We start from the raw sequence: 14,785 nt of genomic DNA, 5'->3' as shown, positions 1-14,785 counted from the left end.
GGAAGGGAGACTTGGAGGTGGGACAGAAGGCAAAATGTGGACTGTTTTGCAGGAGGTGGGTGCCTCTGAATAAGAAAGTGATTTTGAGGGGGGCTGTTGGGAAAGTCAGAGTAAGGAATTGAGTGTGTAGAGCTCAGCAAACTATAGAATGAAGGTGTCAGCAATAGAGAAGATGGTTTAGGCAACAATCTAGAGTGACAAAGGGAGATGTCTGAGAAGTCCACTATATAAAGGCCAGCGGGAATACCACAGGGGTGAGCAGAGGGCAGAAAGAAATAAGAGTGGGGACTTAAAGAAGGAGTGGGATCTAAGAAAGTACAGTAGAGGGTCAACAAAAGGAAGAGTGGGGGCTGGAGAGATGGCTCAGAGGTTAAGAGCACTGAGCACTGACTGTTCTTCCGGAGGTCCTGAGTTCAATTCCCAGCAACCACATGGTGGCTAACAACCATTTGTAGTGTGATCTCATGCCCTCTTCTGGCCTGCAGAGGTACATGGAGGAAGAGCACTGTATGCATAATAATAAATAAATAAAATTTTTTTTTTAAAAAAAGGAGTGGAAAATGTCCTGCAGGTTTAGTGAGTCAGAGGCCACAGATGACATCCATCTTGACATCATGGTAGAACCGAGTTGACTAAAGAGTGAGGGGAAGGGGAGGAAACGAGGACAGAGACTTTAGAAGCAGAAAGGTAGGGTGACTTTTAAAGGAGATGTTTGAACATGCTTCAAAGCTGCTGAGAGAGACTCAGTAGTGAGGGAGAGGTGGATGAGCCAGGAGAATAGATGGCGAATGTTGACTGATGCTGTCAAGAAGGTATGGCCATGGGACCTAGGGGCTGTGTAGGGCCTGCATTCTGACAGTGGGGGGTGGGAGGGGATGGGGCAGGGGGGGATGCTCCCCTTCCCTCTCAGGGTTGGAGGGAGGAAAAGAGTGAAGCTACCCAGGCAGGTGCAGGAGGGGCTGGCACACCTGCTCTGTGTGGAGGAGTTTCTGAGGACCAAGGCAGTTTCTGAGACCAGGAAGGCAGTGGGTAGGTAAGAAGGGTGGCTGACAGAAGAGAAGGCTGGGGTTGCCTTGACTGGAGAGAGGATTCGACGGACACCCAAAGCCACATGGAGGCACTGGGAAGAGTCCATTCAAGGCTGGTAACCATGAAGGCAGAGGGAGACGAATTAATACTGTGACTTATTCTTAGAGAACTTTGTATGAAGGAACCAGCTATTGAGTTTACTCAAGATTATGGCCATCAGCAAGTGGATCTGATCATACAAGGGCCTTCGTACCCGTGAGACACGCTGTTCTTAATATGCCTCAAACCTGGAATCTCTTTACCTTCTTTCCCAAATCTCTTCTTTCTAAGTTTTTTGTTTGTTTGTTTTTTGTTTCTGTTTGTTTCAGTGACAATATGATCACCTAATAACAGTCATTTACCAAGTGCATGTGATATTAGGTAACTTAAAATAATCGTCTCATGTGATCATCATAACTATATTTCCTTGCAGTGTGCACCATTTTACACATGTGGAAACTGAGGCCCACTAGGTTATAGATCTTAGTCAACATATGTAAGTAACAGCAACCTAGGTAAAAACATAGGTTCATCAGACTCCAAAGTTCTTTCCCATCGCTACACCAACTCGGAAACCCCTTTCCTTAAAACCACCTTATCTGAGGTTTTCCTTGCTCTCACCCCATCACAGCACATCAGTTGCCACTCTGAATCTCTCCCATCACTTGCTTCTTCCTTCCATGTGCCTTCATCCTGCTGGTCTCCTGGTTACGTCTGTAAGGGCAAGGGTCACTGCCCGTCTTGTCTGTTATGTCTGCAGGACTGCAACAGTGCCCAGCAAACTGTAGGCTTGCTGCGTACTTGTGGACTAAAAGAACTGTCTATTGGGAGAGACCATTCTCAATGGGTAGCTTGCATTTCCAGATGTCCCATGGGCCAAGGTACTGATGTTTTTTGGTGTGGGGGTTTTGTTGTTGTTGTTGTTGTTGTTTGTTCCAACCTGATTTAGTAGATCTTTGCTTTGGAGGGCAGTCTTGTTTGCTGTCCATTGGAGGCAAATCACCAGCAGGTTCTCTTATAGTCCATTATAAAACAGTAGGCTTCCCTAAAGTTGAGGCTCCTCCAACAGGAGTTGAGGATTATGAGGAACTGAGCCGCCTGTGAAGTCTGTACTGTTTGCTCTGTCACAGGTAACACAAGTCCTTTGTCTCTGACTCTGGGGTTTTGTGTCTTCTTCTGTCAGCCTCCATAAAAGAGGCGGGCCAATTAGTTAGACTGTAGGTGCAGAATCTCAGTCTCCTCAGTGTTCTGGTCTTTCACTAGGTTAGTTAAGACCTTCCACCTCCTCCATCCTCCCCCTCCCCCACCCCCAAACAGGTGCCTGATATACCACAGGTGCCCTGGAGCACAGGCAATCGGTTCAGACTTCCCAAACAGCAGCTAGGCAAGTCCTGTCACCCTGTCTAACCTCACCTCTCACCACCGGCTAGCTCTGTGTCAGCTCCGGGAACCAACCACCTTGTCTGCACATACTCTTCACTTCTGCATTGCCCTGGGCATACTGTTCTCCCCCGCCCCCGCCGCCCCCGCCCCCACAATGGCTGCCCTTTCCCCTTTTGTCTATATATCTTTTGGGACCAGCATCCTTCAATACCTTTTTGGTACCCAGTCATAATTTCTCTCTCTCTCTCCCTTCCTCCCTCCCTCCCGCTATACTCATTTGTCAAGGTTCTAGGAAACTGAGGTGTTCGGGGCAGTAGGATGGAAGAGTGGCGGAGGGAAAGAGCAACCCAAAGGTAGGAACAGGGGCAACATCTACATAGGATGGAAAGACTAGTCACAGAGCGGTATTGGATTCCAGAAAGGGTCAAAAGGAGGTGAGTCTGTAAAGACAGGTAAGGTCCAGGACTCAGAAGGCCTTTGGCCATGGAAGCCCATTTTCCTGAGAGCAGATGCTCTAATAAGAGCCTTCAGGTCTCAAGAGGCGGCTCTTGGCAACCCCTCTCCTGCTGCTCGCTGCCCACCCCTCCACCCGTGTCGGCCACCAGAGCCTCGCACGCAGCCCGGGAGCCTCGCATTGACGCGGGCCCGCGCGTGAGTCAAGCCTGCGTCACGGCGCCCCGCCGCCACGGTGGCCTTTCGGAAAGCGAGGGAACAGTGCGCGCCGCGCTCCGCCCAGCTCCGTTCCGCTCCGCAGAGCCGACGCGGCCAGGGCGCGGGGAGGGCGGCACTCGGCCGGGGCCTTCGCAGCCACGCGCTCCATCCGCGGCGGGACCTGTGCCCCGGGGCGGCTCCCCAGAGCCCCAAGCAGGCGTTGGGCCGGAGCAGGTTTGGGACTGGCTGCAAGGGAGGGAGCGAGGAACCAGCTGAATCGGGTGCGCCGGCGCGCGCAGCTCCCGGTCCCCCCAGCCTCGGCCGGGGCCTGTCGCTGCCTGACTCCAGTTGCCCTCGGGAAGGACGGTGCACCCGCGACCCGTTGGGGGAGCACGACCACTCCGCGGGAATTCAGGGGCCGAGTCCACGCGACGGCCCACGCGGGACAGGTGAGTCGCCGTCTGATCCCCGTCTAGCATCGCCGGGCTAGCTACAGCAACTTTGCTTGCTGTGGCCCCGCCCCAGCCAGGAAGGCCAGAGGCCAGGGTGCAAGGCGGCGCTCCTCCGGGTCTGCACGACCCTACGCTGGGCTGGCGCGGGGGCTTCTCCCGCAGCTTTAGCCACTGTTGCCTGGCGACGGAACCCCGGGGCCGCGTTGGTCTGGCGCGTCAAGGGTGCTCCGCAGCTTCTGCACAGGTTGGACTTGAGCTTCATCTTCTGGAGCTCAGGATGCCCCAGAACTCCGGAGGTAACAGGACAGATGCAGAGGCGAGCACCGCCGGGGGACCAGGGAGGCCAGCTCGGTGGGTCCCTTTGCTTGGAGCGCGCCTAGGGTGCAGCTTCACGGGGAGGCTCTGGCGCGGCTGGCGACCCCAGCCTCAAGTCACTCGGTCTCCGGCTCGTGACCTTGACCGTAACATTGGCTAGAGAAGCAGAGCCTTCCCTCCCGAGATGAATATTTAATTCCCAGCCCTGGGGCTGCTGCTTCACAGTGAATTTGGAGCTCGAGTGGAAGAGCCCTTCCTCCCTCGAGGGAAGCGCGTCTGGGGATCGAAAGGCAGAGAAAGGAGACGTGCACTGGGGGCCACAGTCTGGAGGGGCCCGCTGCCTGGAGAGAAGCCTCCGACACTTTTATACCTGTGCAGACGATGCTCTGCTCTGAAGGGACGTTCGCAGTATGCCAAGGCTGCTCCCCCACCCCCACCCCAGGGGCGCGGCCACCTTGGAAGGAAGCCTGATGCTTCAGTTCTCTTTAAAGCCCAAACAGCTCTGTCAGAAGTTCCGTGGCTACTGGGACCCAGTTACTGTCAAGTGGGCTTTAGTCTTTGAAAATTTCCTTCCCTCCCTCTCTTCACTTTCCCTCCCCCATCCTTTTCTCCTAACCTTCCTCTCCTCCTCTTTAGAAATAGTTTAATGGGCCATATGAATTAGGAACTTTCTAAGTAGAGCTACTTTGGAAGGCAAAGATCGTCCGGCTGCGATCCAGAGGGAGATTGGGTTGGGTTGGGTGGAGGCAATGGTAAGAAGAGAGGTTACTGTTGCCCTTCCTTACACGAACTCCTGGGACCTGAGAAAACGCTGGAAGGGATCTATAAAAATTGCACCAGAACTTTAGTATCTGTCAAGCTTTAGTGGGCTTCAGACTGAGTGGAGTTTAAGCATCTTGTACCATGCCCGGTAAGGTAGGTCCATCTCCTGGGAGAGAAGGACTTTGAGGTCACGCCTGGTTGCCCTTGGCTATGGGCAAGGCCATCAGAGACTGTGTTTCCTTTTCATGTCGGGAGCAGCTGTGGCTAAGTAGGTGGTTGAGTGAACAGAGTGTTTCTGCAGCTTAGCCTTCAGTGACTCAGTGCTGGAGGTGAGTCGTGCCCACCAGCTGATTATAGTTTGCTTAGCCTGCGTCACAGAGTCGTGGTGTGCCAGCTCTTTGTGAGTTCCTTGGAGTTCTTTAGCAGGACTCCATGAGAGGAAATGGCCTCAGCTCCAAGTAGCATAGGGATGGGTAAGTCTTCAGATCTCAGCTTCCTTTCTGTTAACAAGGGACTGTTGAGCTCTGCCCCCAGGGGATGGCTGCAGAAGAGGTCCTGTGCTTGTGGTTACAGTTTGGCCTAAGTGCTCCAGCGTGTGCCAGCATGGTGACCTTGGGCAAGTCACTGCATCATGGAAATGCTGTCTCCAAAGTTGTTAAGGAGGATGCCATTGGTACCATTTTGTTTTCTTACTTCGTGAGCAGTGCTAGACCAAGCAGGTGGTGCCCAGATGTTGAGTTCCCACCTCTTCCCTTATGAATTGCAGCCAGAGATCATTTCCCCATCTCTGCTGTGCTCCTGAGCATGGTGGTGGTGGTGATGGTGATGGTGATGGTGGTGGTGGTGTAATGGTGGTGTGGTGGTGGTGATGATGGTGGTGGTGATGGTGGTGGTGGTGGTGATGGTGATGGTGGTGGTGGTGATGGTGGTGGTGGTGGTGGTGATGGTGGTGGTGGTGATGGTGGTGGTGGTGGTGGTGGTGATGGTGGTGGTGGTGATGGTGGTGATGGTGGTGATGGTGATGGTGGTGGTGATGATTATGGTGGTGGTGATGGTGATGGTGATGGTGGTGGTGGTGATGGTGGTGGTGGTGGTGGTGGTGATGGTGATGGTGATGGTGGTGGTGGTGATGGTGGTGGTGGTGATGGTGGTGATGGTGGTGGTGATGGTGGTGGTGGTGGTGGTGGTGGTGGTGGTGATGGTGGTGATGGTGGTGATGGTGGTGGTGGTGGTGGTGGTGGTGGTGGTGATGATGGTGGTGGTGATGGTGATGGTGATGGTGGTGGTGGTGATGGTGTGATGGTGATGGTGGTGGTGGTGGTGGTGGTGGTGGTGATGGTGATGGTGGTGGTGATGGTGGTGGTGGTGGTGGTGATGGTGATGGTGGTGGTGATGGTGTGGTGGTGGTGATGGTGGTGTGGTGGTGGTGGTGGTGTGTGTAGGCATAGGAAGGTGGCTAGATCCTGCATGATTGAACCCACAACTCAGCTTCACATGGACCTAATTCCAACTTTCAAGTCTCCTCTGCATGGGGTAGCTGGAACAAGGACCAGGCTAGTGTGAGGTAAGCAGTATGGCTACCTACAATAGCCCCTGGATGACTCCAACAGAGAGACCTGGAGTCGCTGGTATTATTTATGACAGTGGCTTGTTCCCAAGCTGGGGCACTTGCTGAGTAGATTTCAGGGGTTCTTTCCCCTTGAGTGGGTCTCACCATCTCCCTAAGCACATGACCTGTCTATAATGGTGTTAGAAGTTTCTAAAGAAATGCTCAGCCGAACTGCTGTTGGCTTTTCCTAGAGAGGAAAGAGAAGAACAGGCCTCCCACTTTTCTTAAAGGACTCTGGACTTCTTGTCCTTCCCCTTTATAAAGTGTCCTGATCTAGGGATGACCTAAGACATGTTCACTTCAAGAATGAAGGACATAAGATGCCCCAAGGTAGCAAGAAAAGGTCCAGGGTGACCTATGGGACCCCAGTTGGCTACTGGAAGAGAGAGAGAGAGAGAGAGAGAGAGAGAGAGAGAGAGAGAGAGAGAGAGAGAGAGAGAGAGTTTACACTGCTCACTCTGAAGTCAATGCCTTCCCTATCTTGTCTGGAAACATACCCCATGGCTGACAGAAACAGAGATGAGCGGATGTCAGAGCAGCAGCCTCCTGCCTGGTCCTCTCCCTCCCCTAGACTCTCCTCTCCAGTTTTGCTGCAGCAGGACGATCTATCATTAATCCCTTTAAAATGGCAAGATAAGCAGCAGAAGAGTTTTAAAAGAAGGTGGATTGGAGGCGCACCCCGCCCCCCAACACACACACACACACAAAGTCTAACTTATCACTGGCTTCCAGGCTATGCTGCAGCAAGAAATCCTGACAGCCAAATATCTGCGAACCAGAGAGGGAAACAGACAAACCAAACCCCACCCCCCCAAAAAAAACCTTTGCCTCTCAGACCCCATGGTACCAGCCTCTCCTGACCAGCATCCTAGGCTGAAAGAGGTAGGAAGCACAACCAGGATTGCTGGTGTGCTGTCCCAGACACAGATGGGACAGTGCTCTGGGGAAAATGCCCCCTGCATTCCATTCTCTTTCATACATACCTCATACTTCCCCTCCCTTCCTCTCTTCCACCCCTCCCTTTTCCTCAGGTGTCTCAGGTAGCCCAGGCTGGCCTCCTACTCATCATGGAGCAGACAATGACCTTGAACTCCTGACCCCTCTGCCTCCCAAGTGCCAGGATTACAAGTGTACAATATAGCACACGCATGCTTTTAGCAGGGGGAGGCACAGTTCTGAACTGTAGCACTTCATGCTGTGGCTGACACCCACAGAAAAATACTCAGTTTTTATGAAGGCCTCTGTGCTGTGCTAAATGCTTCTGTACAGGCCATCTCATTCAATCATCCCCGTGGTCCCAGGAGATAGCTATTACTATCTGTAGTTTATAGATGTGGATTTTGAGGTTCAGAGAGGTTAACTAATTTGCTCAAGGTCGCTCAGATTCGTGAGTGGCAACATGAGACTTGGCACGTGCTTCTGTCAGACTTCAAATGTCATGTTTTTAACCACTGTGTGATGTGTTTCCAATAACAAGTTCTTAATAAATGTGTCTGGCAGTGCAGGCATTTATCAGAATGAAGGTTTATTAAAATCTGTGGGCTCTGCTCTTCAGACTAGTGCCCTGGGAAAGAGAGAATTAAATCTCTACCAGTGGGAAACTGATAGAAAATGGCCAGACCCACATGGCCAAGGTTTAAGAAACATGACATTTGGTTCCAGGTGAGCTAGAAACCAGAAAAAGACCCCAGACTCTGTCTTAGTGCTCTGCTGACCTGCTCTCATCTTTCTTTTCTTTATTTCATGGCTCCAGATTTCACTCCCTTAAAGTTTGTCCACTCGGGGCCGGTGCCTGGAGATAGGAGGGTTGAGGCGGCACCAGGTCGGATGCTTCCCTGAGAATCTCTGCATCGGCAGAATCAAGGACAGCAGGAGTTGATGGGAGCTCTGGTGTGTCAAGTTTCCCTGGTGGACAGTATGTGCCAGGGATTTGCAGTCTCTGATGAGGCCCAGACTCCAGAGCCAAATTTACTGCAGCTGTTGGCAGAGGCGGTCGGAGGGGGGGGATCCTGATTGCTTCCTGGTCACTACCCATGGAGACTCTCCTCTTTTCAGGTTTCTACCACTTGTGACCTTGGCTGTTTTAGGAAAATAGGCACCTGGTTCCTCTTGCTTATGTCTCTTCTCTCTCTGAGAAGTTGTCATTTCCAGAGGAACAGGATCATACTATCCCAGCTGGCCTCCCATCCTCAAACTACCACCTCCAGAGACCTCAGAGGAGTAGTTCCTGTAAGTAAGGCTAGATAACTGAAAAGTAAGCATTAATGGTCCCCTGCCCAAGCAGATAGAAGCTACCCAGAAATCTTTGCTTCAGGGGCAGCCATTTTGTAGAAATCCAATCTGCTGATAATTCTTCTTTCTCTCCCTCTTTCCACGAGCAATTAAAAGAAGATATTAAGACATTCATCAATGTGCAAATCCAGTTATTTAAAAACTCATAATTAGACATTCACTGTGCACAGAAAACTCACATTTGAGAAAGACAGTCTGAAAAGCTCAGAGGCAGTATGAATTATTAGTGAGTCACTAAAGTAATCTTATCTCAGAACCAGGTATGTTTTGTCAGAGAATGGTTCTGGGCCCAGTGAGTCTTAGGCTGCCTCCATCTACAACTTGGAGTTGACGTGTAAAGGCCTGTTTCTTCTGTGGTTCTACTGGGATGGGAGTGAGGCTACTAAGGACCAGAGGAACCCAAGACCTAAGCCCCGGTGGCACTATGTTCAAGAGCTTGCCTAGCAGCTCATCTGAACATGGCAGGTTGCCTAGTCCACCCCATCATTTATTCCTACTGCCTTAACTAGAATTTCATACGCACTACCAGTTTGCCACCCATTCTTTTGTTAGAAAATAGAGTTCATTGGTCCATACTCCCCAAGCCCTGTCAATTATATTTTTCTCTGTATAAGCCTTCCAGACCCTTGTGGTTTAAAGACCCATGGGAGCTGTAAGAAGAATACAAGGGCTGTCCACTAAAGATGTGAATGTCACCCAGTAGGACGGTTCCCAGCAGGTGCTTCCAGGTGAAAAGTCAGCGAGGACCATCTCTTCTTGTGGGATCTAAGGGAAGTAGAGCCCCTGTTTTTCTGCGGGTCTGTCTGCCTCCCAGGATGGCTGGGTGGGCGCTGTCCACGGTCCTGCCACACTAAAAAACCAACTGCCTGCTGGTAATCTGTGACTTCCTTACAACAGCTAGGAAGAATCTGCTTGACCAGGGCCCCACAGGCAGTATTCTAGATGAATCCAAGGAAGTACGGAAGCTTTGACCTCAGGGAGATGCTATGGTCCATGAGGTTTGTCTACTGGGCCTGTAGAGGTGGATTTGGGTGCACCATTTTGCAAGGCAGCAGAACGTACTGCAGATCTTCCCAACTGATGCCAGGGGGTGCATATAATCTAGAAACGATGATGCCCAGATCTCTTAGGATAGCTTGGGGATGTCCTATAGTTGTGAAGACTCCTCCATTTACTATAATATTCCAGGCCAATATTAATTTTTCTGTGTACCACGACTTGTAAACTGTTAGAAAATACTGGCACATGAGAAAGAATCTGTACTACAGAGCTCGGGAGATCACACAGTGTAAAATTCAGTTCTTGGAATTAATGGGTGTGTAACCTTGTACATGCTGGTTGCAGTTCCTTTGCTTAAGAATCTTCAGCTATCAAACGATGACTGTAAATCATTGTGAGCATAGTAGGTCGTTGTTGTAACTTGTTCCCAGTAAGGATTATTTTCTTGCCCAGCTGTCCACCAAGTTGCACAGAGGGCTGGTGAGGAAAGAGGCCCAACCCTTCTTGCTCTTAGGAGGGAGATGCCATGTGGGGACTGTAATTAAGGGTTTCTGATTACGATCCCTTCAAGTGCTCTTCAGAACTCTGCTGGGTAACTCAGGTAATTGGACACTGATCCTTCTGTGTCTCTTTGAAACAAGAGAAAATAATGAGTTTAAGAAAATCCAGGACACAAGATTTGGCAGATGCTAGGAGACCCATCTTCCACCATTGTGAGCCCCTGCGGGTAGGGAAAGAGGAGAGTAGCGCCTTCATTCATTCCCTTTTGTTTTCATAATCTAATTTTAACCTTTTTATTTCTTAAAATTGGTATGTACATAGACCTCCTGTCTGGGGCCTGGAGTGTCCTTCAACAAGCTTGCTCCCTGTTTTCTTTTCTTCAAAACCTATGCATCATGCAGCAGCCCAATCCAGGCTACCACCATCTTTCATCTACCTCCCAGCTTCTCCAGTTGTTGCATTGCAGGCAGCTATTGATCCTTGTGAAAGCAATTGTGTCAGGTCCCATCTCGGCGCACAAATCTCCGAGACCTTTCTGCTAGCCTCAAAGAAAACCCAAATGTTTTTCGTGCCCGTAGGTCATGCCTGCCCTGTATATCATCTGTCGTCCTGCCTCGGCCTCTCCCAATATCCTTTACTCAAGGTGTTCTGTTCATAAACATCTCTGTTGCTTACATTCGTCAAGGTCTTGAAGCCTTTGTGTTTTCTGGTTTCTCTATCTTGAATGCTTTCCCAGGATATCTGAATACCTCATTCTCGCTCTGTTTAGGCCTTTGTGTTACCTTATCAGAGTGTGCTGCCTTCATGCCCTATATATCCCATAGCATCCCTGCCCCAACTCCATCCCCTCATACTTTGTATCATATATTGTATATTTATTGGTTTCCCTGAATGAGGATATAAATACCACGGGGCAGGAACATAATTTCCTCTGCTCTCTGCTGTTGCAGAACAAGGACCGGCACATGGTGTATAGTGTATATTTACTGAAAGGAATAAAAGAAATGAAGGAAAGAGAAAGGAGGAAAACAAAAACATTTTAAAATGTACTTTCAGTGCCCAGGAATCTGAGCTCCATTCTTCCACCCCAGGAGGACAATGGGAAGTCATTTTAGCCATGAGCACTTGCATTGGGCTCCTCTGTGCCTGTTCCACATCTGTTTCAGGGCATCATGGGACTGAAAGGTGGATGTACCTATGTTCCTGACTGAGTCAAATCCCTACATTTTTCTCAACTGAAGGAGGCAGCCAGTACTGGCTTGTGGGGAGTGGGGAGCTCTGTTGACCGCAGTCCTTATGCTTTTATACACGTGAATTAGGAGTCCTCACCCCACCTTTTCAGGTCCAGAAGCTGGATTCAAAAGAGGTGTGGTTGTGCACACCTTTAGTCCCGGCACTTGGGAGGCAGAGGCAGGCAGATCGCTGCTGGTGGATGGCAGAGCAGGACATAGGGTTAGTTTTTCCTGCTTTTAACCTCCATGTCCTCCTATGATTACAGCCAAGATGGGAATCCAGCTCTGGAGTCAAGCCATGACAGTGCAGATCCAGTGGCCTCCACTCTTTGATGATGCCCTAGTTGCTTTATTTATTCATTTCCAAAATACATGTTTCTGCTCACTGATACATCTGAGAAGCAGGATGCAATATGCAGTCAATGTCCATTTCAAAATGGCGGCCGTCTACGGCAGGGGTGACCTACCTCCGTTGTCCCAAGACCGGAGGATCTTGAGCTCAGCGAAACATAGGCAATTCCTTGTACCCTGCACTCTGTCATTTGTAAAATGTAGCTACCAGTGGTATTTTCCAGTTATAATTATGGAGCCATTAAACAGACAGTGCCTGAGTGGTGCTTAGCACCATGCCTTCCACAAAGATGGAACTGAACCACTGTGACCTGCGTGATGCAGCTGTCTTTGCTATGGCCGCACCCTGCTGTATCCTTAGAAGTCCCTCAGAAGACAGCTCAGCACCTAACCCTGTCAGGGTGAACTCAAGCACGTGGGGCACCATGCCACCCATCTTACATACCGAGCGTGCATTCCCCCCCCCCACATGAAATGGTAAAAAGGAGCCAAACAATTCTGTTTGCACTGGCCACGCCCACGGCCTCCAGTGCCAGCTTCTCCCTGTCTGGACCATCTGCCCCTTTTCCTGCTTCTTTTCTCTCTTGACTAAGAAAACAAAATTTTAGCCACACAGAACACATTCAGCAAATATGAAGGGAAGGTGTGGGGGAGGGGCATTGCAGAAGGCACCATTGACTCCTTGGCTTCATTTGTTGATGGGGACCATCTCTCCCTTAGCCCTCTGGCCACTCTGTGTCACATGGTGCCCATCCACATTTATTTCTGAGATAAGGATGAATCCCATCTGTGAGGTGATGAAGACGGAGCTCACATACTGCTCTCTGAAAGAGGAAAAAGCCAATGGATCGCAGTCAGGATTCTTGGTGCGCCTTAGTTTTAAACTTCTATCTGAGGGCATCCTTGGGGGCATGACATGCTCATGGAAGTCGGAGTATTGTGTCAGAGAGAAGACATGTTTAAGCTATAAAACTAAACTCAGACTGGGAAAAAATAACTGAGGGGAAGTCGAAACGCAGGTTCAAAATTTTCATATTACATGTATTGAGCATATATTTATTAATAGGAAAAACCTCAGAGTTTGGTCTCGCCAGATCAGAGACCACAACATGAACCCAACAAGGGTGTGAAATGGGATGATGAGAAAAATCGCCACCGCCTGTATTGACTCCTCAAGGAGCTTCTCCTTCCACCCCTGTGGTAGCCAGATGTGGTTGGTAGCCAGATGTGGTTGGTAGATGGACCCCGTTCTCTGTTTCACAGATGAACAAGGCACAGAAAGCCTGCTTCTAGTTCTGGTCCTCCCCACATGCTCGGAGAGCTGCCTTGGATTAGCACCCTGGCAGAGGCCTACAGCCTTCTGGTATTGCTCAGTGTCCCCTCAGCCAGCTCCCCACCCTGCCTCTTTGTTTTAAAGGCAGCAGTTGACATTTCAACGTGGAAAGAAGGTTGTTCTTAGAGTGTGGGAAAGCAAGGACTGCAGAAAGTCTGTGTCTCACCCAAGGGAATTTGTAGAGTGACCGGCGATGGCTGCACAAGGGACAGTAAAGGGTGGATAAAGAGCAGACAGCTTGGTTCCTACATTCAAGGGATGTCTTGTTTGCAGAAGGAATTGGGCATGTAAGCAGCTGGCTATCCCAGGGAGCCAAGGTAATCTTTCGGAGTGTGTTGAGAAGGGTAGCGGAAAGGGCCGTTAGTGGTCACTCAAATAATTATAGAAGGCGTTACTTAGGTAAGGTGAGGAGCTGGATGCAGAAGGCATCTGGAGGCTGAAGGCATGGAAAGGGTTCTGTAGAGGGAGGAACCGAAGGGCATGGAGGGAATTGAATGCCGTGAGAAGGGCTACGAATTTTCTTTAGAGGGCAGTGGATCTGGGAGACACGGTATTTTTAGCAGTTGCTTCTGAAGACCACATGTAAGGACCAGCAAGATGGCTCAGCAGGTCAAGTTACTTGCTGCCAAGATTGATGGCTTGACTTTGGTCCTGGAGACCGACAGGGTAGGCAGAGGGAACCAACACCTAAAAGTTGTCTGCAGAGCCACGCATGCATGCAGCCATGCACAATACATATGTATGCGAACACACACATAGACATGCATGCAGCCATGCACAATACATATGCACACACACACACACACACACACACACACACACACACACAGAGAGAGAGAGAGAGAGAGAGAGAGAGAGAGAGAGAGAGAGAGAGAGAGAGAGAGACATAAGCAGGATGGCTAAGACAAGAGAATAAGGAAACTATCAACTATCAAAGGTCTCTAAAAAATCAAAGGGCCCGAAGCAGAGCAGAGTGGTGGGGCCAGGACAGAGATGAACACACCTGCAAGCATGACACTTGGATGGCATGGAGGAGGGATGAGTTCAGAATGGAGCTAGGGGTCCCTGCAGGTGTCTCCTGGGAGAGGAAGTCCCAGGAAAGCTGCCATGGAACCATGCAGGATCTGTCAGCTCACCTTTGGTGACTGTCAGAAATTTCAAAGAAAATAATTTAAAAAATAATCTGCAGTATAATTTGTATCTCTGATAGCAGCCCAGCCTGTTTCGAGCTGTGTGGAAGCCCAGAGGCTCTGAAGTAATTAGGAAAACTGCTGGGGTCACAGCCACTTGTCACATGGAAACCAGGAAGCCACTAAGCACTCTCCGAGGGGAAGGGATCCGGCCACAGATTTGCTTCACCACCACGTACTTTTGAACTGGACCTTGGCCTTGAGGCCTAAAAGCTAGAGCTCGTTGTTATAAACTTTAGGTAGCAGAATTGGCCACACCAGAGACCAGAAAATTTGTGCACTGAGGTGTGAATAGTTGGGCTAACCGCCTGCTTTCCCCAAGATGGCATCTTGTTCACCATGGCTTCTCTGTGGAAGCTCCGTGTCTTAAATGATCTGATAAAAAACCTCCCCGAACAAGAGCTACCCCGTATGTAGCGGGGCTGACCCAGCATCCCGGGAGAATCTTCCCTCTGTATTCAGTGGCTTTGGGGTAGGGGCCTCAGCGTGGCCCTGCTCACAGTGTGAGAACAGCCACGCCTTCCCTGTGATGACCAAGGTGCGCTTGAACATTTGTTGTGGAGCCATTAGAGCTCTGTCAGGAGACATTTTTACCCATCTGCCTCCTTGTCTCGCTATATGTCCCCCCCCTTCCCCCTTTAAAGAAG

General features: G+C 50.2%; 1 protein-coding gene across 3 annotated transcripts in view; it reads left to right on the top strand.

Moving 5' to 3' along the window:
* The first annotated feature begins 3,170 nt into the window (after nt 1-3,170).
* Nucleotides 3,171-14,785, top strand: part of SLC6A17 (solute carrier family 6 member 17) — a 46,442-nt gene continuing 34,827 nt past the window's right edge. The window contains exon 1 of one of the 3 annotated variants that reach the window (XM_084756196.1): nt 3,171-3,551. The gene's annotated coding sequence lies outside the window, so the exon portion shown is untranslated. Of the gene's footprint in view, nt 3,552-3,669; nt 3,851-5,010; nt 5,105-14,785 lie in introns of those variants that run through there. The other 2 variants (XM_084756198.1, XM_084756197.1) reach the window with 2 other exon arrangements.

Source organism: Acomys minous, assembly GCF_964271855.1.
Source record: "Acomys minous genome assembly, chromosome: 14".
In the NCBI taxonomy this organism is placed as follows: domain Eukaryota; kingdom Metazoa; phylum Chordata; class Mammalia; order Rodentia; family Muridae; genus Acomys; species Acomys minous.
The sequence above is the reverse complement of the archived record's forward strand: the minus strand, read 5'-3'. Positions and strand labels throughout refer to the sequence as shown.